At 50.1% G+C, this 27,772-nt stretch overlaps 1 protein-coding gene and 1 long non-coding RNA gene across 7 annotated transcripts in view; one reads left to right on the forward strand and one right to left on the reverse strand.

Annotated features, from left to right (window-relative positions):
* GRIK4 (glutamate ionotropic receptor kainate type subunit 4) overlaps nucleotides 1–27,772 on the reverse strand; it is a 387,436-nt gene that overhangs the window by 205,832 nt on the left and 153,832 nt on the right. The window lies entirely within an intron of this gene.
* On the forward strand, nucleotides 562–25,798 carry LOC116661202. Its single transcript, XR_004317019.1, has 4 exons — nucleotides 562–576; nucleotides 2,892–2,894; nucleotides 4,352–4,356; nucleotides 25,727–25,798. It is a non-coding gene; the product is annotated as an uncharacterized LOC116661202 (long non-coding RNA).

Here is a 27,772-nt window from a genome sequence, read left to right on the forward strand (position 1 = left end):
TTTTGCCCACCTGTCTGACATCATGAGAATCCATCTGACCTATAGCACAGAGGTTGTCAGATCTCATTTTTCAAGGTCAATAGTGTTCAGTTGTTTCTAATTCAAAATGTTCACACCCTCTGATCCAAATTTTTCACTTTGAGGGATTACATTCCAGAACCACTCCTGCAAATGTGCCAGGACTCCTCTGGCACAAGGATGGAAACAACCCACATGTCCATCAAAAGGGGAACAGTTACTTAAATGATGGATAGTCACATAAAAGAAAAGCATTCTGCTTTTAAAAAGAAGTAAGTAGATTTATATAAACTGACATGGAAAGCTGTTCACAATATAGTGAAAAAGGCCAATCACAATACAGTACATCTACATATATATACATGCATATCCTCCATTTTTTTTAAAGAAAAAAAAATATATAGACTTAGTGTGAATAGAAAAGAATCCAGAGGCATGTTCATCCATGGTGGTTAACTTGGCAGGTGGGAGAGAAATTACAGGAGCAGGGAGTAAACTTTCCGGACGATGCCCAGCGGATTCTGGCAGGAATTGCTCCTCTGCCTACACTGTTTCCCTGTAGCTGTGATGAGGAAGGAAGCTCGGGGCTTCCCCCCACCCCAACCGACCTATCTGGACATCAACAAACATTCTCTGAGGAAGGTCACACCCATTTACATCCCTACTCAATTCCCTTTAGTCACCAAGTCTCATCAGATTCAGAATGAAATCAAATAATAAAACTGAAACACAAATTTATTTAACACCATGGTAGGATTGGGCTATTTTTTTCTATCAATTTCCTAGCCCAGGGATTGCCTTTTAAAAGGATAATGATGATTCCGAGGGCCCAGTTATTACCTCGAAACCTCACATTTTGCTATATCCAATGCTCTTCTCTTACATAAATAACAGTTATTATTGCAAAGTGATTTTTTTTCCCCTGCACTTCCAAAGTGGTTCCTGCAGGAGATGGCAGGAAAATGGATTCCACTAATATTCCACTTAGAACAGTTGCCTTTTCCAGCTCTCACGTCCACATAAATCTCCTTGGAGTCTTTTATACAAACACCATCTCTCCTACCCTGCACTGCCCCACTCCCTCCACCTGTCTCTCCTCCTCCTCTCTCATCAACTCTTTCCCAGAAAAAAGACCTTCGTCCTCCGTGGGTTAGCCAGTTGCTGCGATGACGCTGCCGCCTGCCCTGCCCAGGTCCAGGCACGGGGTAAATGTGGCTAATGTTACACTCATCTTTGTTTTCCGCCACGCTCTCCCTCTACCAGCCAGGGAACATGCCTTTCAGCATTATTTTCCTGACTGTGGAGCAGTAATTAAAACCCCCAAGTGAAATACATCAGCAACAAAAAGCTGAACCGACTGAACCGAGTCGGGGATGGTGGTGTCGTGGGTCCAGCTGTGCCCGCATCCAGGCCGGGGGAAGGAGGAGGCCGAGCCCCACACGGCTTCCGGCACGTTCCCATCTCCACGGAGCTGGGTGGACCCCCGCTGCAACAGGCACCCCACCACCTCATTAACACCCCTGCTGGCCCCGAACCCCCTCGAAATTGTGCAGGTTGTTGTTATTAGGAAGTATTTATAAAAGGCTCTGTCACGGCAAAGTGCTTTACAGTCATTTCACGGGAAAAGATCAGAGTGCAGGGAGTATCAGACCCGATGCGGTCCCTGTCACTGTCTCTCTCAGTCTTGCTGAGCTCCTTAAAGGACCAAGCCTGTCATAATGTGCTGTAACCCGAGGTCTGGGCTGTCCTTCGCACACCCCCTGTGCTGGCCTCCCTGGACCAAATCAGCACAGTGAAGAGAGAAGTCCACACCTAAATAACTTTCATCCACAGTCAATCGTTTTGTCCTTGCCACAGGCTTTAAAGGTTGTCAGGACAGATCCGATTGCTCCGTTTTGTAAATGGAACAACTGAGGCTCAAGGTTGGCTGTCTCGTTCAAGGTCACAGGGCTAGTTGATCACGTAAACATCGATGAGACCTCACCTGGGCTGCCCTTTGTGCTGGGATCGCTGACACAGCAATTTTGCAACAGGAACTGGCGGAGCTCGGATTACAGCCCAGGCTTTCCTTATGCTAATTCCTAGATTATATTATTCCCGATCTCTCCTTGGGTCCTGAGATGAGATCCCGTCTACAGGTTTCCAGATCAGACTTACTCCTCTGTGCGCCCCGGTGGTTCACACACACTTCTACGGCTGCACCTGCCCTTGGGCTGTGGCACATTTACAGATCTAACGCCTCTGATCCCGCAAACTCCCCCAGGGCAGGGGCTGCTTCTTACTCCTCTCTCAAGTCCCAGTACCCACCACAGTGCTGGGTGGGGCTCAAAGGGTTCTAACTGTCTGAATGAACCAATAAATGAATGAATGAAGAGCAAGGCAATGACTGCCTGTTGACATGTGTGTGCACGTGTATTCATGTGTACTCGCGTGCATGTGTGAGCACAGGCATGTACACTGTTCCATGGGAGCAGGAGTTTTCTATCTGGCCTGAAAGGTTAAGGCCCCCTCTGTGGCATTCACAGGAACAGAAGGTCCCCTTAGAAGGGAAATCTGCACGGTGGTTCTTTGCAGAAAGGCAGCATGGCACCACGGCTAAGAGTCCACGCTGGTTTTAGCTGTGGAACCTGGGGCCAGTTCCCCATCTTCTCTAAATCTCCCAATGCTTCAGCTGTAAGAGGGAGATGAGTTAACGTATGCAGATGCTCTGAATGATCCCCTGCATCTGGAACAGGCTCACTGCTGGAAAGAGTACCAGGCAGGGCAGTGGAGCAGTGGGGCTCTGGAGCACTTGCCAGAGACCTGCCCCAGGGACTGTGTCTGGGCATGTGCCTCACACACAACCTGTGGTCTCAAGGCCCCATCTCCCCTAGACAGTTAGGTCCCTGGGTCCTAGAAATATGGGGTGGGACAGGGTTGGGCACCTCAGGGCAGCCCCGGACTTCAAGTTCACATAAAACCAATGGAAGGTGCCATCTCCACAGAAAGGTGAGGGTGACATGACTGTCCATAATCAAAGCATTTGGCAGAACACATGACCTAAAGGGCGGGGGGTGGTGGGCACTGCACTCTACAGATACACTGAGGTCCTCACAAGGAAGGGGACTGACTGGTTGGCAGGAGGGAAACTCATCCTTCATCAGTCACTCAGCTCCAGGGAAACACAGTGGCTGAGATGATCCTCTCTGGACCATCCAGGGAGGCCAGGATCCCAGGAAGATCCCAAAGATGGCTGTGGTGATCCCAGGTCACCAGGCAATATTGGACTGCTTCTCTGGCAGGTCACCTGCCCTCTCCCTGCTGGGACTTGCATGGGTCAAGTTCTGGGTAGGCTAAGATACTCAGAGTCCCAGCTGAGACAGGGCCACCACGGGGCAGCTGTGGGTGATGTGGGGTCAGGAGGTCCCTGAGGGGTGCTCCAGTCCCTACCCTCACTTCAGCCGGAGGCTCAGCCACTCACGTGTGTTGCGGGGAGGCAGGGTCTTGGAGCCACTGCCATGGTGAGTCCGTGCTTCAAATCAAAAGCAGCTTCATGGACCACATATGACTTTCCCAGTGGCCTAACTACAATCCACTGCTATGCTCAGGTATAAGAGATTGTAGGTTTTAGAGTCTAGCCAGGCTCATGCATTTTATTAAAATTCCCTGAGGCTAAGTGTGGGCTCAGAAAGGGCAGGAAAGGACAAGCTACACCTACATGATGCCAGATATTGGGTTGGATCTACACAAGTTCAGCCAATGGTCCACGAAGCCCAAATCCCAAGCTGTCCCATGTCATGTAAACCAGCCATCTGTAATTTACCAACTGCAGGCTTTGGCCACCAGATGGGCTGTCCTGGTGGACAAGGCTGGGGCACGTGTGAGGTCAGCTGGCGGGAGCGCAGCCCTATGACACGGGTCCTGGGGCTGGTCCATGTGTGATCCTGTTAGTGCGATTGTGTTTATAGCTACGAAAGTCACCTTTCATTTAGGCCTGCCCCTCAGATATTAGACTGGCGGGTGACTGGGCCAGTGCAGTGTAAATGCATCACAAATGCTAGAAAAGAACTGTATGTGCATAACTGATGCTAAGCATTGTTACCTGAGGACAGGAGGGATATTGACAGAGAGAGATCCACCATCTGTTTCATCCTCCAAAATGCCCCACAAAGCAATGTGGAATTTTGGTTCCAACATATATGTACAAGATGACTTAACACTTTGTCTCAGAGAAAAACTGAACAGGAGAGAAACTCTAGAAGCAGTAGAAAAGGATTTGTCCCCTGTGGGCCTCAGTTTTCTCATCTACAAAATCATCACTGGGGTCCCTTGCATCTCACAGCCCCCTGGGCAGCGACGGTCCTCCATGTGCAGATACGTGGAACAAGACGGGGAGGCGGCCCAGGCTCAGTCTGGCAGGAATATCTTAAACCACTGACAGAGAAGGCAAGAAAGCAGACACACCTACGGGAAGCCGAAGGGACCAGATCAGCTAAAAGTGGTCCCACCTGTGTGGCAAGCCCAGCTCTGAGCACTCTGAGCGCACAAACCCATTTCATTCTCATAGAAACTCCACGAGGTGGCCACTCTTACTACCTCCACATAGGAGAGGATGCCCAAGTCTGGCCCTTCACCAGTCTGCCGTCCTGCTGGACTGCCTCTGTGCTTGAGCAAGGTGGGGGGCTACAGGGCGGGGTCTTACAGCCTCAGTAAATGAACAGGGGTGGGGGTGGGGGACAGGCAGGTGTAGATGGAGCGCTCCAAAGCTTCTCTCAAACGGCCAGGCTGCTCTGAGGAGGGCACCCAGAGCCTGCTCTGAAGCTTTTCTGCTCCAACTTTCTGGCTCTGATCTTTTGAATGAACAAAGGGCTCCCCTGCTCCTCAATGCTGACGCATCTGAGCCGGCTCCCTGCGGGCTGTGTTTCTGACAGCCCAGGCCTGAGCTGTGTCCGGCCCTCCTGTCTCACCGAGATGAGAAAGGCCTGGCTGTGGTCGAGTGCTGGGGGGAAGGCGTGAACAGGATGCGGGGAGAATTAGTTCTCTCGGCTTTGCCAAAGCAAGGGGTGGCAGAGATGAGCAATCCTGGCTGATGATGCTTTGGTCTGACTAGCGTCCTCTCCACAGTTGGCTGTTGTCGCCCACAAGCCCAGTGCCTCCCGCCGTTCAGGTCCTGCTTGCCCCGCATGCGAAACAGCAGCCAGCTACCGGCTGCCTGGTCTCCTTAGCGTCCGGCGCTGGCCAGAGCAGGGCATGGGCCGGGGCGAGGGGGAGGGGGATGGATTTCAGCAGAAGATCAGGCCGAGCCGCTCAGCTTCAGCGCAGACTGCTGGTGCCAAGAGGACTGGGGAGGGTTCCCTTCCGGCCTGGCATGAAGATGGCTCTAGGTTTTCCGGACCCGTCCCTCAGCACCCCTCTTTAAGGTTTTCTGGTTATCATCCAAGTGCATCACTCAAGACCCCCCTGGAACCGCTGCCTTTACTCCATCTCCATCCCACTCTCCATTCTCACCTTAACCCACCCACTGGGCTGGGTCTCGCCCTCAACACTCCGAGACAGCTTCGACTAAAGTCCCCAGTCCCCGCGTTGACTGAAGCCCATGGGTAATCAATAAATGGTACCACTTTCCTCCCAGTTGCTCAGGCCCAAAACCTAGGAGTCAGTCTCTTTCCCTCACACCCCAAAATTAACCATGTCCGTAGGCCCTGGCCATACTTCCTCCAAAACACATTCCTGATTCAGTTGCTAGCTACCACTGCCATGCTTTACTCCTGATCTAGGCCTCCGCCACCCCTCTTCTGGACTTCTGCACCAGCCTCCTGGTCTCTCTGCCTCCACTCTCCCTCAGGGCAGCCAGAATGGTCTTTCTAAAGCATAACTCAGATTATATCATTCCTGAGTGTAAGGAAACGCAAGGGCTTCCCACTGCAAACAGTGACATGCCCACCCCTAACTACGGCTTCTAAGACCTGCACCATTTGGAGAAATCTGTCTTCTTTGACTCCCTCTCCCACTAGTTTCACTTTATTCTCTGTATTCCAGACCCCTGGTCTTCTTTTTGCCCCCAAGGCATACCCATATGCTGCTATCTCAGGGGCTTTACCCTGCTTCCCCTGTGGTTGGAATGCTTTCCCACTGGATCTTAGCAACAATGCCCCTTCTCATCTTCAGGGCTGAACTCAGAGAGGCCTTACTTAATACCCGAAGTAAAGCTGTTCACTATTTTACCTTCTTCTTAGCACTTACCAGTGCCTGCAAGTATCTTTTTCATTTATTTGTATATATAAATATTGTCTGTGTATATACATTCCTACCACCGCCACCACCACCGCCACTAGAATTCTCCTTGTGGACAGTTGTACCACGGGTGCTCAATAAATGTTTATCAGCTAATTATTTTTCCAGATACCTCTGGATATAGTTACAAAAACCAAGCCCTTCCACAGCAAGCTCCAGAACATGAATGTTTTCCTAAAATTGCCAGGTGCCAATCTACACCTTTCTCTCAGGACATGGCTTTGTCTACACGGCTGGGCTAAGTGTCCTGACCACGGAACTGTTATAAGAGGAGTGGGTCTCAGCTCTCTTATGGTCAATCCTCCCTTTCTGTAACCAATATTTTATAATACTCCTTTTCTATTCCAAAATGAAAATTCATCTCTAACTACATATCTAATTGTTTATTTAAAGATCCACCTCATTCCCTAATTATAATACAAAGGAGTAATAAAAAGAAAGTAAATCTATAATAAAATAATAAGTGTTTCATTATGCAAATGCTTGGGCATGACTAAACCAGAAGACAGAAGGAAGTAGTCAGATGTTTGCGCCTTTATGTAACACCACCATGAACACAGCAACTATAAAGTCAAACTAATACAAGAGTGTTGTGTTGGCAACTCAAACACCACAAGCTGAGTTGGCAAGAGTGATGAGGGTGATGTGACTTTCCAAAATGTTGAACAACTTTTGGGAAAATTCAGAACAAAACAAGGTAGAGTCTTCACGATTTGCTTGGTAGTTGTATTCATGGGAAAATTCAATGCATACTAAATCTTTATAAAAATAACCTGTGTTTACAAATACATACAATGTATCTGTAAATGCAGAATATGTAAGTGTATGCCTTACATAAACGTTCAGTAGAATTACTAAAGAAGTCCTTCTATGTCTTCATTGTGTTGGATTCTCCAGAACCTTGAAGAGCACCTGCCTAGTAAATGCCAGTAGTGCTCACCGCTCAACTGTTGTGAAAACCAGAGCTGACCTAACACATTTACAAGATGCCCCCTCGGTTTAAGTTATCGCAAAATAGCAGCATTGCTCGTGGTCTCCCAAAACTGGAAACAACCCAAATATCCTTCAGCTGCTGAAAGAGTAGATACACTGTGGCCCAGCCACACAATGGAATACTATTTAGTAATAAAAAGGAACACACTTCTGATACTGACAACAATCTGGATGACTCTCATGCACTCTACTGAGTGGAAAAAGCCAGACTGAGGTGGCTACACACTGCATGTCTTGGAACTGCTACCGGCTAGGTAGCTTTTAAACAACAGAAACTTGTTTCTTGCTCCTGGAGACTGAGAAATCCAAGATCAAGGAACCAGCAGATTCAGTGTCCTGTGAGAGAGCACTTCCTGGTTCATAGACAGCTAGTCTTCTCACTGTGTCCTCACATGGTGGAAGAGGCGAAGGAATGAGGTCCGGCAGAGAGGCAGGCGGGAATAACTGAGAGCGGACACTGGAGGGAGGTGCCCAGTGCAGGCCGGGTCAGGAATTCAGAAGGTGCTGACTCTGTACAATACAACTCCGTGACAAATCAGAATTCAAGGCCATCTGGCTGCAAACCGTCCTGACTTTGACAAGACCCTATTTCTAACGACCAGCAGCAGAGGGGTTCCCATGGGCTTTTTCCCCCTTCTTACTCTGCTGCCCCATTCACTGCACACCTAAGGCGCCATCCTTCCTGATGTCTCCCTGTCTAAGCACCCGTAAGGGGATACAGGAAGACACTTTGCACCCCAGACCTCCAAAGGGTCTTCCCAGGCTGAGGGCTGAGCCCCAGCCCCCCAGGGAAACCCCTTTAAGAAGAGTTAATAGTAACTGAAGCCTGTTTGCACTGGAGCCTTAGCCACCCAGACAGAGGAGGGAAGGCCAGTTATCAGAACTCGATGCACAAACCCCAGCCTCAGTAGTTCCCTCCTCCCTCTCCAGCTCACGGCGGCCTTTGGAATTCGAACCCTTCAAAATCTTTTGTTTATGATTCTGCCGTTGAAGCACCATTTACTGATGAGTAATGGCTGGTGTCTGAATAAAGCCCTGTTAGTTACCGCCTCCTTTAAACTTCGTTAAGGAAAACATAATTACCGAGCAAATCTCATTTGGATTCACTCAGTGCTCCAAAGGCTCCAGCACAGACTGTTCTTTGCCCCTTCTTTATAGACAGAACAGTACACAGGCTTGCAAGAGATTCCTTGAAAACCTGGAGACACTTTGTGCACATGCAAATGAAGGAAGCCGCGTCCGGGGAAGCCTGCTTGTGCTCCCCAGAGACGGAGATGCCAGCTCCCTTTCAGAACAGCCGCAGCTGGGAGTCTGGCTCCCCGTCGGAATCAAGATGTCTCTTTGGAAAAGCCTCAAAATCTTTCTGATCCTCAGTTAATCCTACTGCAAAATGCCGTTACCTCCATCATGGTGGAAGCAGAAGGAGCCAATGAAGAGTTTTAAAAAAGAAAAATGTACATGGAATGCAGGAAATTCTCAACTTGAATTAAAAAGGTCATGGCTGAATGGGGGTTCTACAGCCTCCGCTGTGCCTTGCTCCACACCTGCTAAGGAGGCAACACAGTGTAGTGGCTGGGACTCCCAGCCTGGCAGCTGGCCTCCAGTCCCAGTACCAGCTGTGTGACTTAGCTCCAGTGACTTAACGTCTCTGAACTTCTGTTTCCTCATCTGTAGACTAGTAGGACTTAATTCTAAAGGTGCCAGACTTGGGCTTAACCATGTAAATTACTAAGAAGAGTACCTGACATCGTTACTGTTCAATAAATGTTATGTATGATTATTCCCTTAACTGCCTGCATTAACTGTCTTTTATTTTCTGGCTTCTGATGCTTTGACATCTAGGGCCTTGCTGATGCTGGAGGGACCGCCCCTCCCAGAGTTAGCCAGTTCCTAGGGATACTAAACAATGGGTCCACAAGGGCACTTTTTAAAAACAAAGCAACCAACCCAGAGCCCACACCCCAACCTCCCCTTTTATTGGATGCTCACAGGACCACCAGTTTTTGGTCCTAATTCCTCCCAGAACCTACTGAGATTATTCAAACTAGCCAATCCTGAGCCTACTCACCCTGTCTCACATGTTCCTTCCAACAGAAACCACAACAAAGGCTCTTGCCCACATCTCCCCTCACTCCCTCTGCCTGGACCAACCCCACTGCTTCTTGGTGTGGCCCTCTCCCCACGGGAACAGTGAGGAACACACTGTCTTTTCAATAGTGGTCATCCTGATCTGTTGACCTCACCAGACCTTCGAATTTCCCACTGATGCTCTGTATTTTAACACCCTGCCTTTGCCACAGCTTTAGTCCTCCCCAACTGCTCTCTCGCAGGTCATCAACCATGTGTTATTGCCAAGCAGGTGATCTCATCCAGGTCTGTTTTTCCTCTTGGCCTTACTATATAGCATTTGGCTTTGCTGACTGGCTTAGAGGTCGTCTGTTCCACTTTTATTTTTTTTTTTCCAGAAAGTCTTTCTGAACCACTTCCCCAAGCCCTCAACCGGTGCCCCTCCTATGTGTTCCCCAGCTTTTGGAATTGTCCATTTTTGTGGCTATAAACCTTCCATGAGAAAGTCAACTCAGGAAAGCTGGAGCCACGGCCTCCCTCCAGTGCGCAGCACAAGGCCTGTGCTGCTGGATAACTACCGCTGGAAAGACTGAAGGAATGACTGTGTGAACAAATAAACCCATCCACCGCTCACAACCTAGGGTCATCCTCAACTCTGCACCCGTCTCTCTCTGTTCCCCACCCCATTCTTCTCCTTTCCTTTTCCTTTCCATCATCACCCACTACTCCTCTGTCCTTTCTATCACACGCTGAAACAGAGCAACAGGCTCTTAATTCATCTTCTCAGTTGCAACAACTCCCCCTTCAACCCAGACCACACGCCACCACCACATCAGACTTCTTAGAACGTAAGTAACTCAGATCTTCAGCCAACCTCCCTCCCTGCCCCTCCCCGACCTACACCCTCATAGACTAAATACAATATCCCAACTGCTTCTCCTGGTATCAGCACCTCCTCGCCCTCCGCGATCTCCTCAGCCTCTTCTCCATCCACCCATGGCGGTGAACCACCATCGCCCACCTGAAAGCTTATTTTCTTCCCAGTTCCAAGCTGTCCTGACCAAAGCAGGACACACATCAACACCCTCAGCTCCCACCTCCCATACTGCCCAGGCCTGGGATCTAGGGGCCCCATCCCTGACAGCTTCTTCCCACCCCTCCCATAGGTGTAGGACTACAGGGGACGCAGCTTTGAGACCTGGAACGCAGTGGGAAAATCTATATTCCTTTGCTCACAGCCACAGACACATCAGAGGATGTCTGGAGAAAACAGTCTACAATAAACCAGAGTCAAACACAAAATGCAGTGTTGATCGATTTCATGACCAGTCCTGCCTGGGCAGACCTTAGTATGCTGTGACCATGACTGGCAGAAGTAGTTTTAATGACCATGCCAATAGGAGCCCTTGCTTCTCAATTTCACCCTCTCCTTCCTCCCCGTCTCTCTCCCTTCCTCTCCCTCTCTCTCCACACACACACACACACATACACACACACACGTGCGTGCACACACACACGCATGCACGCACAACACGCTCTGCATTCTAGGTACAAGGTGGTATAGTGCTCCACAATTCAGGGGACTTTGCTTTATGCAAAAGTTGTCTCCAAAACAATGTAAATTTTTATAAATCAAATCCTAGTTTCTCCAAATCTTATTTTTCTGATCCACCTCATCCTTTTCTCTAATTGATCTTTAGGAAACACAGGTTCCCAGCAGTTCCTAATACTTAAGCCTTCAGCTTTCAGCCTCTCTTCTTAGCTTCTCTGTCAAATAGGTAATAGCATCAAACTTGGACCAAAAATGCTCCGTTAGTAGAAGAACCCTAGAAAATAACATTATGCAAAAAGGAAGACTCTTTCTGTACTAAGTCTGCCTTCATTGCCTGTTTTGTAAATTCCAGTTTTGAATGTTAGGTGGGAGAGACGCTTACCTAACTCATTTCAGATAAATCTGAATCTGGAATAAAATACCTTTTCAGTATGAGAAGGGGTGTCTACAGATAACTCGGGACTCCTGAGGCCAGAAGGAAAAGAAGTCAGCCTAGCAGACTGTCAAGCTCATCTTCACAACCAAAAGCGGGCATTATCATCAGGCTGACTTCACCAAATGAGACAGCTCTCAAGATCCACGGGGGTCAGGTAGCTGGCCCAAGGTCACACAGGCTGTGAGTGTCAGAACTGGGGTTTAAATCTAGATCTGACTTCAAAACCTTCACCTTCTTCTAGGCTGTCTCTGGGAGGAGGCCATCTGGTCGACCCCCACTCCCCCTCTACTTAGGCTACACAGGTTACAGGAAATTCTGCTTTACATGTGTGCACAGAAGTTGCTATAGTCTTCCTATACTGCAAAAACCTATTGCTTTCAATTCTTTAAGCATCACATGATTCTATAAGGAATTGGAGAGGCCAACTTCTTTCCCAGCAGATCATCCCCGTGATTAACAACTCTTATTAAAACTGGGGCTCAGTCAGTCGTGAAACTGTTCAGATTGGAGTCAGTGTGGAACTAAAACAAGGCAGAATGATGGAGAAGGGGTTGGGGAAAAGGTCTAAGTAGCTAGCTTGGGCAACAGGCAGAAAACAGAGGGGAGGAGGGTCCAGGCACAAAGGCAAAGTCAAGGTAGGACCATGGTGGGTGCTGACAGCTCCTGGGCTGGGAGGGAAGCAACGGCAGCGGGGCTGACCCTCCCGAGGCAGCAGACCACAGCCCTGGATGCCCATCTGTCCAGCGAGGCGAGGATGAAGGCTCCCTGCTCAGCTGCGGCTTCGGCATACAGTGCTCAATGTGTGAGACTCTCCCTCCTTCCTTCCATCTAGGGGGACAAGACTAATCCCATGGGGGGGCAAGGCTGTACTTACAGCTGGAGGTGAAGTGTCCCCGGCTCAGAACCCTGGAGACAATCAGGAGGAGCAGGAGCCCAGAAAATCATTTTCCGCAGCGGCACCGCGCCCTTTCTCGACCCTCGCCTAAAGCCAGCTCGCTGCTGCCTGCGCCTATCCCTCCTCACTCTGTCCTCAGGAAAAATGGAAACCGGGCAGGCATCCTCTCCTGAATATGGATGCTTTAGCAACTTAGAGACTTGGTCACATCACTCCTCAGCCTGCTGGGAGCTGGAGGTTTTCCTTGTTTCTAGAATGCCTGGGTAAAGACTGGGAGAGGAGAAGGTGGCTGGGAGGTCTCCAACTGACTTACAGACGCGGGGGTGGGAGGCATATGCACATCTGGTGTAAGCCGGATTCCTTACTGAACTTGTGACAGTCACAGGACTGCCAGGTCTTTATTCTTGGTGAGGGGAAGGCGAGAGAGGCATCAGACTAGAGGGGAAATGGCAGGAGGAGGATGCCAGGCTTCTCAGCACCTAGAGCAGCAAGCAGATGACATATGACTTTCCTTTCCAGGAACCAGGTGTGTCTAGACCGACACTTAGGGGGAAAAAAGCCACACTGACTTCACTCTGCTTGGAATTTCCTCAAGCCCCCTTGCAGAGGCGACTGCTCAGTTCAGAGGGCAGAGCTGGGACTGGGGCCGGGGGGAACTGCCTTGGTGATTTTCTGCCCCAGGACTATGTGCAATGCTCAGCTGCTGGGCCCCAGGAAGGGTGGAGCCTGAACCTCAACTTCGAGAGCTCGCTCCTGTCCACAAGCCCATCTAGAACACTGCACCTGGGCTGGGCTTCCCTGGATAGGAACCCCACCCCCACCCTGCACCCAGAGGATGCTCCCCACGGGCGCACTCTCTCTTTTACTACCTCACTCAGCCTCCCCGCATCATCTTGTTGAGACAGGAAGCAGGAAGATTCCTATTTTCCTTCTTATAAGTAAGAAAAAGAGGACCAAAGAGGTCAGCCTATACAGCCATAGTCACACGTCACCTCTGGAATCCAGTTTTTTTGGCTTTTGGGGTTCAGATTTCCTGGCCCTGCATTGTCTTTCTAAACAGGTTAGGAGGCGAGGGCGGTGATGGCAAAGAGAGCAGTGGGCCCTGTCTTTCTCCACTGTATCAGCATCACCAGGTCCTTGGCACACCTGCCGCCCCTGTGAGCAGGCTCAGCAGACAAAAGGAAGGAAGAAACCCAAGGGCAACCCGGTCTCTGCCCTGGTAACAGTGCAAACCTTTCCAAATGGGGGCCTTTCTGGAAGCATCTGTTCCTGCAGGGTTGCCCACCACCCGTGTGTTTGCAGTCACTTCCTATTTCTCATTCTCCAGTTACGTTTGCATTAGTCCATGCAGGCGACCCCAGCCCCTGGCTCACATTAAGGTGACCAGGTGTGCGATGGACACATGGCCTTTGGCCTCTGTTTAAAGGTCATTCGGTCATCAGGGGGAAGTCTCCTGGCTGGACCCAAAACTGTGCCTCTGAGCGCTGAAGAGCTGCTTCCTCGGCATCTCTCTTGGGGATGGAGAGGTCCCCACAGCAAATATTTAGAGGATTTGGATCCTACTCCCTCTCCATCCCTCTCTAAACCTCCAAGCTAAAAGCTCAGCCCAGGGCTGTGCAAATAGGGTTATGTCCAGGGCCCTGATCTGCTAAATGAAGTTCAGGGGACTATCTTGCAGCAGAACCACCCGGCCTTGTGAATCCATCATTAGCCCTGGTCAGAGCAGCGGCTGCTCGGAAAGGTGTTCTCTCCCAGCAGCCTCTGGGAGAGAAGTCCTTTTCCTCCTCTCACTGTTGGAAGGGCTCCTGCGCAGGGTGGGAGATGGGCTGGAGCAGGGGTGCCTAGGGCTTTGCTTCCTCCCATCTACTTATCACACTGTGTTTCTGTTTCCCCAGCCAGGCTGCCAACTCTTTGAAGGCAGGGACTGCATCTTATCTTCGCATCTCTCGGTTCAAGTTCTGAGCCTGCAAATAGCAGGCACTCGATTCATGTTGGGTAAATTAATGAGTTCTATAATTGTACAAATCCAGGTTGGGGCTTCTGCAAATCAAGCTCTGGTTCTTTATTTCAGCTCTGATATGTTCACTCTCATCTCAGAAATCATTGCCAGCCCCAACTCCTACAGAAATAGTCCGGACTCCTCACTCTCCTTGCTTTTAGGACCACCACCGTCTGGCTCCCGCTCACCCTGAAGCCTCATTCCCCACATGGTGATGTCCCACACACCCAGCTCTTAACTGACCCCGAAGCCCTTTCCCTCCTCAGGACGGTCCTGCCTCTGTGCCTTTGCTTGGGTCATTTCCCCCACCTGGAATCCACACAAAGAAGAGGCTCAGGAAGATATGTTAAATTCATTTGCATTAAATTAAAGTGGGAACCCAGGGGAGGCTGCGTCCTATTTTCTGCTTCAGTCTCCCCAGCTGTACCTCAAAGTGGGACCCTCTGCCCCGGGCCCACTGGCCCCACTGGCCCCACGAAAGGGGGCCGGTCAGGTGGCCATGGAGCCTGGTGGGAGAGGATGCTGTAAAAGTGTGATGAGTCCTTTCTGGTGGTTTGGAGACACCGGGACTTGAGAATCCCTGAGCCCTCGGCAAATGTCATTCTCCATACCTGAGTGGGGAGTCACTGGTGGGGAAAACAAATGTCTAGAAAAGGAAACAGGAAGGGAGAGGAGGAGAGCAAGGGAGAGCAGGATCAGATGAATGGGCTACAGACTGCTGGAGACCTGCTCCCCCTCTAGGCAGGTGCTCAGGCAGCCGTTCTGCATCTGAATTCACTGATCAGCCTCTGGGGGGTTCATAAGGTTTCCATCTCTTTGGTTTTCTGAAAGAAGACTCAGCTTTCACTGGATACTGTGACTCCAAAACGGGCATCTTTCTCGGATTATCTGCTTGCCCTCGTGGGTTGGTGCTCAGGATTCTGTCCTAGGCCCCCCTCCCTCCCGGCAGAGCATCCAGGACCATGGCTTCACTCATGGTGTGATAAGCTGATTCCTGGCACCTGGCCAGGACTAGCATTCGTGCCCAAGTGCTAGCGGAGACATAGTGAATTCCTATTTCCAGCCTGCACTGCTCTTCTGAGCTCCGGACCCACACACCGAGTTACCTACAGGACACACAGCTCCACTGGGAAGCCCAGAGATATTTCAGAATTAGCAGGACCTAAACAAAACACCTCTAATTCACTCTCTTCACTGCAGTGGAGAAATCTCTGTAAAATAGAAACCTGCTCGTGTTCCTCCCTGCTTAAAAGTCTTCAGTAGCGTCCCTCTTACTAGGCTAAAAGTCCAACCCTCCTCAACAGGACTGCTAAGGCCCTTTATGATCTGGCCCCTGCCTACCTTTACAGACTCATCTCTTCCCAATTCCCTCTCTCCTTACATTTCATAAAAACATCATGTGCTCTCTTGCCCTGGGCCTTTGAACGTGCAGCTTCGTGTAACTACACCCGCCCCCTTCCATGTTCTCCTCACCTGGGCTAACTCCTACCTGTTATGAAACTTCAGGTCTCAGTTTAAGTCATGATTTCCTCCAGCAAGCCGTCCCTAATGCCCAGATCAGGTCACAAGTCCCTGCTAAATGAATTGCAGCACATGATATTTCCTCTTTGAGGATGTATTTTACACTTCTAAATAAGCATTTAGTCCTCTTGTATCCTCCACTAGATTCTAAGTTCCAAGAGGCCAGAAACTGCACCTACCTGTTCACCACTGTATCCACAGCACCTGGAGCAGTGCCTGGCACACAAGAGATGCTCAATAAATGAATACTGATAGGAAAAATAAATCGGAGGATAAATGAATGGAGGGAGGGAGGAGGAGGGGAGAGAAGGAAGGAGGGGAGGAAGGGAGGAAGGAGTTGGTCTTGTCTAAATGTCCCTTACCTTTACTGTGGGTCATAACAGACACAGTAGCTAGCATTTTCCTTTTTCCAACCCCACCCACCCCGAGTTGTGGATTATAAGTCAAGATGAGCCTCCACCAGCTGGGTGAGTTCCCGACATTATTAAACATCACTCCTACCGAAAAGCCAGGAGAGTGCATCACACACTCTGCATCCCGCATGGGGCCCAGTGCGGCGTCTCACACAGCAAGTCCTGTCATAACAGCAGAAATTACGCACAGTTCCGCAAGCCTCCCGTTTACAACACGCCGCCGCACATGTTATCTCACAAATAATGGTCAGGGAGGCTGAGTGACGAGCAGAGACAAAGTCCCATGAATGATGCTGGAGGAGCAGCGTGCTGGGTGGTAGGAAGAGCAGAGGCCACAAGACCCGGACTCCAGCCCAGGTCTAACCCTGACTTTCGGTGGGACCTTGAATCAGCAGCAAATCCACTCTCGACTCAATGTCCCCCTCTGTAAAGTGGAGAATTGGGCCCTCCTTTCCCTATCTGCCAAGGCTGCTGTGAAGAGATAAGGCCGGAAAGGCACCACCCTCATGCAGGGACCTGTGAATATTCACGCCCGACATCTCTTAGGGCACCTTCGCAGCTGCCACTCATCCAGTCACTGGTAGCCACCCCTCCACCTCGCAGAGTTCCCAGCTCCAGACCCACCTGTCTTCCCTCCTCCCTTAGAAATCGTCAGTAGCCAGAGAGGATGAAAAAGACACATCTATTACCTCCTACAGAGACGGTCATAAATCCCATGGCAATTAAACCTAGCCCAGGAAAGGCCTCGAAGCACAGAACACGCTGCTGTTTCACTTTTGCCAATTACAACATGACAGTGATTGAACAGGCCAGTGGCAGTGATGCAAGGGGGCCCACTCGGCCTTCTTCCTGCTCCCATATGGAGTTAGCAGCCGGGGTCTGGGGGCTTGCGGGTGTCAGGGATGACAACACACAGAGCACGCTGATCAAATCTGCAGGGGCCATAGAATGGTGAGGGTGCGCACTGGGCATGTCAGGTGACAGAAGCCAAAGTCAAAATGACTGGCAGAATAGAATACTGAGGGAAACTTACACAATGAAATCCTGGATGGAAAATACAAAGTATTACATTTGGACTCAAGAAATCAATAGCAGACGTATCAACAGGGGCACACCCGGCCTGGAACATTTATTAAACAAAAAAGACATGGCCTTGTTTATTCATTCGTTTTTGAACCCCAAGCTAGACATGAGCCAGCCGTGACAAACTGCCCCTTGTTACAAGAAAAAAAAAAGTGTAATCCTGGGCTGTTAATGATAGCAGAGTGTCTGGGACAAAGGAGGAGACCTTTCCCTCTGACCCCTGCTCGAGCCAGACTAACACCAAGCACTGTGACCATTTTGGTCACCACTTTCAGAAGGACAGTGACAAACTAGGAAAGGAGAGGGTCCAGGCTAGTGACACAAATAGACACTAAATCATGTGAGAAGTGGCTGACAGGGCAGGGAGCATTGATCCCGGGGAAGAGGTCTGGAAGGGACGTGTTGCAGGCTTCAAGCAAGTACAAGGCCATCAAGAAGAACTAGGGCCGTATTTCCCCAGGCCCACGGCGGCCCACGCAGGGCCAGCAGAAGGAGGGACGGAGGCTCAGATCTGGACTCGACATCAGGGACCAACAGCCAGGACTGCCACCTGAAGAGGCAGCGTGCAAACTGTCCTGGGCAGGACGCAGGGGCAGAATTGAGGAGAAAACAAAACCAGCAGAGTCCGTGGCCTCAGCTGATAATTGCTTCTGCAAAGCACAGAAACGACTGAGTTGGAGATTTTCCTGATTGAGCAGAAAACGGTCACAAACGCTTTGGCTGAGCTGCTTCGGGAGACCAGCAGGCCTGCCTCCTTTTCCTAAGTCCTGTCCTCTCTGGTCTCCTTTTCTGCCACTTCTGCCCACCTCTGCCCCACCCCCAGCCCAGCAGACCACCTGGCTGGACGTCAGGACTCGGCTTCTCCATCACCTCTGCTGAGCCTTCCATCACCCCCACTAGCCGGCAGGGCGCCCCTGCACCCCGGCTCCCTCAGCATCCCGTGCTTTTGGTATCAGAGCATTTACCCTCCTTTACAGTCATTGCTTGGTTACCTGTCTGACCTCCCTGCTGCACGCAGGCTGAAGGCAGAGACCTTGTCGGGTTTGCTCAGCACTGTGGCCGGGGCCCCCGCAGGAACGGCACTGAGTGCATGAATGCATGAAGCTCACAGACTGCAGAATGGGGAGGTTCCCCTGCTGGGGCCTCCAGGCCTCCCCTCCTCACAGAACCCACCTTCTATCGCCTCTGGGCTGCACGTCAGCTTTGAGGCTTTTCTGCCCTGGCCTCAGGCTCAGGGGAGGAAGCCCCTTCCTGCTCTGACCCCAGGAGGTCCCCCATAGCGTCCAGGTGTCTCAGTCCACATCTTCCCATTTCGGCAACGGACACTTTGGGAAGTTCTTCCCTGAAAAACAGTAAGGACCGATCTGTTTGATACATCTTTGCCAGGTGGCTAGAGACTGAGGCCCCCTGCTGCCGGTTTCTGCTCTGGGGTTCTGGAAGGGCCTGTCCCCCCGCACTCGGGCGGTCCTGAGGGAGGCCTGTGCACAGAAACATGCCCCATTCCAGCGCATGACTCAGCAGCGTTCTAAAACCAGTCCACAGCACCCCCCCCCCCAGGCCCAGAGGCACGAGTCACACCAGGAAGCGCTCACTCCTTCTACCTGCACACCTTGGGCTGCGGGAGAGACAGGTGGGGGGGTCCCAGGACGTTTCAGCAGACAAAGGGCAGAATATTTACACCAGCTTGGCCAGCCCATTGGGAATGTTAAGACCCAAGAAGTTAAATGCCTTTTCCCTGCGCTGAAAATGCTCACTCTCCTCCCAGGGGTTAACATGGTTGCCCTTAAAATGAACATCTTGTAACTCACTTTTGCTTACCCTCTCTGCCTCTACGGCTGCTTTTGCTGCTATTAATATTTAATGTCTCTCCAGGAAGGCACGCCCCCTGACAGGACAGGCGCTGGTGCAGTATTCATCAGAGAGACTGGCTTGGAGCGCACTGCCTCCTGCAGCTCAGCGGGGCCCATTCCGGGGCCAGAATCAGGGAGCCCGGCCCTGCACCGGCTGGCTTGGCCCCGCTTCCTCCTGGGAGCATCCTGGCCATGGCTGGAGGCTGGAGGCTCAGGTTCAATGCTGCCCTCCAGGGAATGGCAGTCATGGAATCTGCTGAAGGCTCCCAGTTTATTTCCCCCAGTTTCCTTACTCACTGGGCCTCTGGCAAAGAGGCCTCCGGGCGCACAGATTTTAAAATAAGATAAATCATTAACATTTAAAATGGCCAAGCGGCAACGGTTCATTCTGCTCTGTGAGGTGGCAAAGAGGCTCAGAGAGAGGAGCCAGGAGTGGGAGGTGCGTGGCTCCATCTTTACGGGTCAGACCCACTGGGGACAGCCTGGAGGTGTATTTGCTTCCTTGGAGAAAAGCCAGCTGCTCCTGGCTCCCCTTTGACCTCTGTGCACAGAAGCCTCCTGTACATTCCAATCTGGGAAGAAAGACTCCTATGAGTCACAAAGCTCAGGAGAAAGAGACACAAACAGCTGGAACTGCGGACCAGCCTGCTCATACAGGAGGCCAGACTCAGAACCAATATTTGCTTGGTCAGTGAGGGGCCAGAGTGCGACAATGCCATCTATCAGAAGGGGGCAGGGTGGGGGGTAGGGGACAGAAGGCCTCAGTTGCATCTTGACTTTTGTCATTAATAAGCCTGTGATCTTAGCCAGACCCCTAACCTCCCCTCAGCTCAGTTCAACTCAGTTTTCTCATCTGACAAATAACAGAATTACTTAATTTTAGATCTGGAAGAGGCCCCAGAAACTATCTAGTCCAATCCCCTCACTGTGCAGATAAAATGCATCTGTCCTGCCTACTTCTCAGCATCGCTATCAGATTAATTAGAACACAGGGCACCTTCCACATCTGTGGATTCAGGATTTAAGACTCGATATGGGGTCAGTCCTCTCATTTTGTTTCTGCCTTGTCTCTTGCTGACCACTATTCAGCTGGGACCTGTAGGCAGCTCGGAAACCAAGGCACAGAGTTCTCGTTACTCATCATAATGCTTTGCATGAGTGTGGTTCCGTTTTCAGAGCACCGCACTTACTGCGTCTGTTTGATCCCTATGAGGCGGGCGGGAAGGTATCAATATGGCAGATGGGAAAATGCAGACAGAAAGACACACTCTACATCTCACAGGTCATAGATGCCCAAGAGAGGGACTTGAACCCTGATCATCTCACTCTCTGCCCAGGACTCTCTCTTCTACAATATTCTGCTTTTTTTGTTACACAAAACTGAAGACTCTCTTTGGTATAATCAGAAAACCTAAAAGAACTTTAGAAAGAAAAGGGCTTTGGGAAATGGGTGAACAGCTGTCCAAAGCCTTCTGTGTGTGGAACAAATACTTCTAGATTTGTCTGTCTTCAGGGACAGTCAAAGGTACCACACACGAACACAGTTATTATTCAAATCCCACACTGCCAAACCAGATGGCATCCATCCCCCAGAACTCCTATGAAACTCACCTTTTATTTCCTATAAGCTCGTCAGCATTTGTAGAGAATCCCTTAGGAGCTCATTCTAAAACCCCAGCAGAAGGTGAGGAGAGGGGTCAAGAAGTGAAGCCTCATTTTCAGATGGTAGCACTTAGCGCAGGAATTTCTAGAAACAATTATCCCCTCCCTGGCAGATACCATATCTTATTTACTCTCCTATCTCCAGCACCTAACACCACCACGGCGCAGACAGAGGCGAGGGGACGGCTGTTCTCTGCAGCCTAGGCTGGGAGAACAGACTACCAGTGGGTCTCGAACTTAAGAATTCCTGGGAATCGCTGGATGCTTGTGAAAATGCAGGTGCCAGATTCCGAGAATCTAGATTTCAGTATGTCGGAAATCTACATTCTTAAGAGGTTCTCCAGGTAAGATTCTAAATAGGTGATCCTTGGGTCTCCCTTGGAAAATTATGGCTCAGAAAGGATTCTGAATTCCCAAGCTGGCAGGTCCTCCCGCAGGCTATTTATATACATCCAGTCCACAGTCTGCCCCCAGGCTCCTGGGTTTTATAAATACCCGCAGGCCAAGCAGGTAAAGGTGACTGCCCTGACTTTGCTCCGGCTCTGGGCCATTAGCAAGGTGCCAGCTGGCTTGCTGGAGTCCTACAAACACACAGACCAACTTCCCCTGGTGTGGGAGCGCGTGGGGAGGTGGGAGCCAGAAGAGGAGCCTGTGGACAGACATCCTGGGCCTCACAGCAGAGCTCCGGACGGACACAGAGGAGAGACTTCAGCCTGGGCGGCTGGGGGAGGCCACGAGGACAGTGGGCCCCTGCAACTGCTTTCTGGCCCCACACAGCTGAGGGCAATTAACCTTTAGAGGGGCCGCTTCACTTCTGAGTCAAGCAGCTGCCTCTGTCTTCTGGAGCCCGTTCACGTTCCCACAAGGAGCACCAGGCCCGGGGCATCTCCCTGGATATGGCTCTGTTCCAGAACCCAGAGATTCACAAGGAAAAAAAACCCATACCGGCCAACCTGCCAGCTGCTGGGGCCGTCCCTCTGAGCCCTGCGCTCATCCCCACCTCTGCCTGGCTGTTAAGTAGAGGATATTTCTGGTCTCTTCCTGGCGAGGATTATTCATTGGGGATTTCTGTTGAGCTGAGCTAGAGGTGGGAGGGGACAGGGAGACTCGACACACACAAATCCCATTAGTGTTTTTCTCACAAAGGGTCGCTCACATATATCAAAGAAGCAGATCAAAAGCTTTGTGCTTCCCCCACCCTCACCCCCACCCCCAGAGCAGAAACAAGGTTCCTTGTGCCAGTGGCGGGATTCACTGCCTCAGCACCTTTTACCCCTCACCACTTCACTGAGTCCTTTAGGGTTCTACGTATATGGTATCATCCAAATATGGCTAGTCCTTCTCCGTGGCTCAGATGGAGATGGTGTTTTCCAGAAATGGCCACAAAAGTATCTCCCATCCCACATTCTGTTCTAATGACGAGACTCTGGCACACCTCCCATTGAAGTGGGGCCTATGGCCCCTCCTCTGGACCCCAGGTGGGCTTGTGACTTCAGTGGAAGTGATGCTATGTGACTTCTGCTGGGCCAGCCCAAAAAGGCAGTACGCCTTCCGCACAGTTCTTTTGGGTTGCTGTCTTAGAACCCAGGCAACATGCTGTGAGGAATGCAGAGGTATCCACACAGAGAGGTCCACGCAGAGGAAGAGAGGCCCCTTCCGGTTCAGCTCCTAGCCTCCAGCCATGGCGAGCCCTCTGGAAGTAGGTCCTCCAGTGGCACACATGCCCTCCCAGCCACCCCAGTGGGTGCTACACGGAGCAGAGACGGGCCTTCTAAACCCTCCCATTGAGCCCTGCCCAGTTGAAGACGCGTGAGCCAAATAAATGAGAGTCATCGTGGTATAGCACTACGGCTGCCCAGCCTGTCCATCACTCCCCCTTACCTCTGTCAGTCTGTCACCAAAAGGGGGCGCGGAGATATGCAAATCAAAACTACAATGAGTATCACTCACACCAGTCACAACGGCCATCATTCAAAAGTCCACAAACGATAAATGCTGGGGAGGGTGTGGAGAAAATGGGGACCCTCCTACACTGTTGGTGGGAATGCAGTTTGGTGCAGCCATTGCGGAAAACAGTGTAGAAATTCCTTAAAAAAAAAACTAAAAATAGACTTACCCTATGATCCAGCAATCCCGCTCCTGGGAGCTGGAAAAGGAGAGCTGTGAACAAAACCCTGGGGCTGAATCAGCTGGGAGACCAGTAGAAATTGGGTCTGAACAATGACCAGAAATCTGCTCTACCCAGAGCAGCAAGAGGAGTGGGGCTGGCAGCAGAAACACGCGAGGAGAGTTACAGGCAGAGACGGGGTCAGCTCTGGGGCCTTCGGTCCTTTCCTGGGAGAGGCACGGATTTTAGGCTGGATCACCAAACTCCTGCAAACAGGCAAGAAGAGGTCCCTGCATCTCCCCTGAGGAGACACCAGATGGACTCAGTCCCAGCGCCTGCCCAGTGCTCACAGACAGCTGGCTGCTGGGAAGCAGTTCTCTGGTGAGGGGCCAATCCTGGGAGTGGGATGTCCTGGAGGCCTCACTGTGCCTAAAGAGGATGTCGGACAGGAGCCCGAGACCCTGGGACCCTGAGGGAAATGAGTGGAAAATGAAAACTGGCTTTAGACTTTGGCACTGGACTTGACCCAAGGAAGAGGCCACAGAACTATGTAAAAAGTGGCTTTGAAGTTCTAGTAACTGTGATGTTGTGATTTCTGTATTTGGTCTTCATCCCTGCTTCTGGCACAGAGCTCCTGAAACCCTCGGGATTTCCTCAGTGGTAAGAGCACTTTTGCTCTCACTGTTGGTCTTTGAGGTCCCGGGGCCCCCAAAACTCTTGTGGTTGCCCGAGTGATAGGAGTGTCTCGTTCTAATGAGGCAGCTCTGGGTGGGCTCCTGGATGGGGGCTGGTCACTGGAAAGACCACGCCAGGATTAGCAGCTTGGAATTTTCAGTCCCACCCCAGACTCACTTGAGAAGGGAGAAGTGCTGGAAAGGGAGTTAAAAATTGATCATTGATGCCTATGTGAGGAAGCCTCCAGAAAAATCCCCAAAGTACTGGGTTTGGAGAGCTTCCAGGCTGGCAAACACGTTCACATCCAGAGGATGACGCACCCCAACTCCAGGGGAGAGGAGCTTCTGCCCTTGGGTCCCTCCAGACTTCACTTACGTATCTCTCCACCTGGCTGTTGACCTGTACCCTTTATCAGACCCTTTAATAAACAGGTAAGTGTACGTGCTTTCCTGAGTCCTGTGAGCCGCTCTAGCAAGTTCATTGAACCTCAGGAGGGGGTTGTGGGAACCTCCAATCTGCAGTTAAATCAGAGAGAAGTTGTGAGTAACCTGGAGACCTACTACTTGCAGGGGAGGGGGGCAGTCTTGTTGGACCTTAACCTGCGGGAGCGGACACTACATCCAGGTAGACAGCGTCGGCAGACAGCGTCAGAACCGAGCTACATGGTAAGACACCCAGTTGGTGTCCCAGAAAATTGCTCGGTGTAGGAAAAACCTCCCCACGTTTGGTGACCAGAAGTGAAGTGTGAGAGAGCAGTAAAGGAGACACGCAGGAGGGAAAGACTACTGGGCTTTTCTTATACATTAATCATGACCGATAAAAAGAAATATATACCACATCATTAACCAGGACCTACATGTGTATATAAAACTGAAACAAACACTTCATGAAACAATAACTGTTTATGTCTGTGACACCCCTGACGTGTTCTATTCCATTCTTTTTCATTTTTCTAAAATTGCCAGTTGTGACCCACTAAATTGATTTCCCAACTTAGTAATGGGTCTTGACCTGCAGTTGGGAAAACAGAGCTCTAGAACAGAGGTCGGCAAACTATGGCCCACAGGCCAGATCCTTCCACCTGCTTGTTTTTCAATTGAGGTGAAACTCGTACAGTACGTATAATTTCATACATACATTTTATAGTGTACGATGAGGTGGCATTAAGTGCATGCATTCACAGTGTGGTGCCACAATCACCTCTCTCTGGTTTCAAAACTTTTTCATCACCCTAGAAGAACACCTCACACCCTTTAAGGAAATGCCCCACCCCCAGCACCTTCTTCTCTCATCCCCTGGCAACCACTGATCTGTTTTCTGTCTCTATGGATTTGCCTATTCTGGACATTTCAGTTAAAGAAATCATAAATATTTGTCCATTTGTCTCTGGCTTCTTTCACTTAGCATAATGTTTTCAAGACTCATCCAAGTCGTAGCATGTACCAGTGTTTCATTCTTTTTACAGCTGAATAGTGGTCCACTGCATGTATACACCACAATTTGCCCACGCCTTCATCTGTTGACGGACATTTGGGTTGTCTCTACCTTTTAATGATGCTATAAACATTCATATACAAGTTTTTATGTGGACATATGTTTTCATTTCTTTTAGGTACATACCTATGAGTGAAACTGTTAGGCCATATGTTAATTCTATGTTTAACTTTTTGAAGAACTGCCGAACTGTTTTCCACAGCGACTGCACCATTTTGCGTTCCCACCAGCAACATATAAAAGTTCCTATTTCTCCACATCCTTGCCAATGCTAGTTATTTTCTGGGTGTTTTTTGGTTTTATTTTTCATATAAAGCCAACCTAGGGGATATGAAGTGGTATTTCATTGTGGTTTTGGTTTGCATTTCCTCAATAACCAATGGAGTTTAACATCCTTTTCACACATGTGTTGAACATTCAGACTTTGGAGAAATGACTAGCCAAGTCCACTGTCCATTTTTTAATTGAGCTGTTTGTCTTTTTGCTGTTGAGTTATACGAGTTCTTATTACTTATTAGCCCTTACCAAATATTTGATTTGCAAATGTTTACTCCCGTTCTGTAGGCTGTCTTTTCATTTTTTGATTATGTCTTTTGATTCACCAGAGTTTTTAATGTTGATGAAGTCTGATTTATCTATCTTTTCTTGGGTTGCTTATGTTTTTGGTGCCACATCTAAGGCCATAAAGATGTACCCCTATGTTTTCTTCTAATAGCTTTATAATTTTAGTTAGTATACTCAGGCTTTTGATCCATTTGGCATTAACTTTTACACATGGATTGAGGTAGCAGCCACCTTCATTCTTGTGCAAATGACATTTATCTAAATATAGGAAATCTCAAAGAATCCACCAAAAAAACCCTACAAGAGCTAATAAACAAATTCAGCACCACACCATCCTGAACCCACCGTGAACAGGAGATAGAACGTGGCATAATTCACTAGCCTGCGGTGGGTTATAAGTAATTCAGAAGGCAGGACACAGACACAGAGGAGACAGTGACAGTAACAGCAGATACATCCTAAGTGTCCAAAAAGAGGTTTAAATAACAATATTTCAAAGCAATCTTGGGGATAGGATGGGCAGGGAAAGCTTCAGAGAGGAGAGGGAATGGACAGATGGTAGGATTTCTAAATGGTCACATGTACTAGATACACTTTCCCCCCAGTACACCCAGCCCTCTGAGCCTGGGCTGGGCTGAGCAGCAGGAGATAATGGCTTCAGGACACCTTGGAGAAACCTGTTCACTGGCTATTAAACCTGAGAACTTTAGAGGAGCCCCTAGGTCATACACATCTTCTCCTTCTCCAACTCTGCTCTCCTCAAAATGCACCAGCTCGGGCCAGCCTCGTCCTCTTTGGAACATTCTACCACCTTCTTGTGAAGCACAGGACAGTTTGGGAAGATCCTAGGCTCAGCTGCTCTTCCCCAGACCATCACCCTTGGAACAACAACAAAAATGTGGAGCATTAAAAAGTAAAGTGAAGCAAAAGTCCCCCCCCGCCCCCCGCCCCAGGAGGGGGCCCGCCTCTCGGTCCTCACATTACTGGATCTCCCAGGAGCATGCGTCAAAGCAGATCACTCTTTCCCTGGCTTCCGGGAGACCATGCTCACCTGGTTTTCCTCTTATGCCTGGTGGTGCCTCCTCGTCTCTTTGAGTTCTTAATTTTGAAGTGCCCCAGAGCTTTGCCCTTGGTTCTCTTCTCTATCTACACAAGTCCAGTCTCATGGCTTTAAGTATTATGTATATGCTGATGACTTCCAAGTCTATGTCCAGTCACTTGAACTCCAGCCTCACACTCCAAGTGTCACTGCACAGTCGTCTAACAGGTATCCTCAGACTCACCAAAACTGGACTCACGTAGGTCCTAATCCCAAATCAGCCCAGCCCCCTTCGCTATTGCAGCAAATGCCAACTCCGTCCTTCAAGAGCCGAGCCCCAAACCTTGTGGTTGCTTCTTGATGCCTCTCTTGCTCTCACATCTCATATCTAAATCATCAGGAAATTCTCCTGGACCTTCAAAATCTGTCCAGATTCCATCACTTCTTACTCCCTGTGCTGCTATACCTGGTGCAAGTCAACATCATCTCTCACCTGGATGCCAGCAAGAGCCTCCTAAATTGGTCTCCCTGCGTCTTCCCTTGCAACCAGAGTGATTCCTTCAAAACTGAAGTCAGATCATGACCTTGCTTTACTCAAAACATTGTCTCCCACAGCCCAATATGAAAAAAACAATACAATCAAAAAATGGGCAGAAGACCTAAATAGACACTCCTCCAAAGAAGATGTACAGATGGCCAACAGGCACACAAAAAGATGCTCAACTTCACTAATTACTAGAGAAATGCAAATCAAAACTACAATGAGGTATCACGTCACCCTAGTCAGAATGGGCTCCTGAGAGCTCCACTCTGCCCACCCCCCGCCACCCCAACTGGGTGATGCAGACAAACAAGCTGAAGGACCTTCAGAGGCCCAAGGAGGTCGGAGAGGATGGGGGGTTGGAGGGCAAGGAGGAAGCGGGGGCTAGGCTGCTAAGCTGGTGGCCCAGGGAGCCTCAGAGGTGGGAGAGGGGAGCAGCAGGCCGCCATGGCCAGAGGGAGGCAAAACTGCTCTCCAAGGTGAAGTACAGAAGAAAGGTGAGCTGGAAGGATATTATGAATACGACCAGGAGATGGGTACCTGGAACAAAAGACGTGGGAGGGGAAGTCAGCCCCGTGCAAAAAGCTTTA

This window comes from Camelus ferus, chromosome 33, assembly GCF_009834535.1.
Source record: "Camelus ferus isolate YT-003-E chromosome 33, BCGSAC_Cfer_1.0, whole genome shotgun sequence".
Lineage (NCBI taxonomy): Eukaryota > Metazoa > Chordata > Mammalia > Artiodactyla > Camelidae > Camelus > Camelus ferus.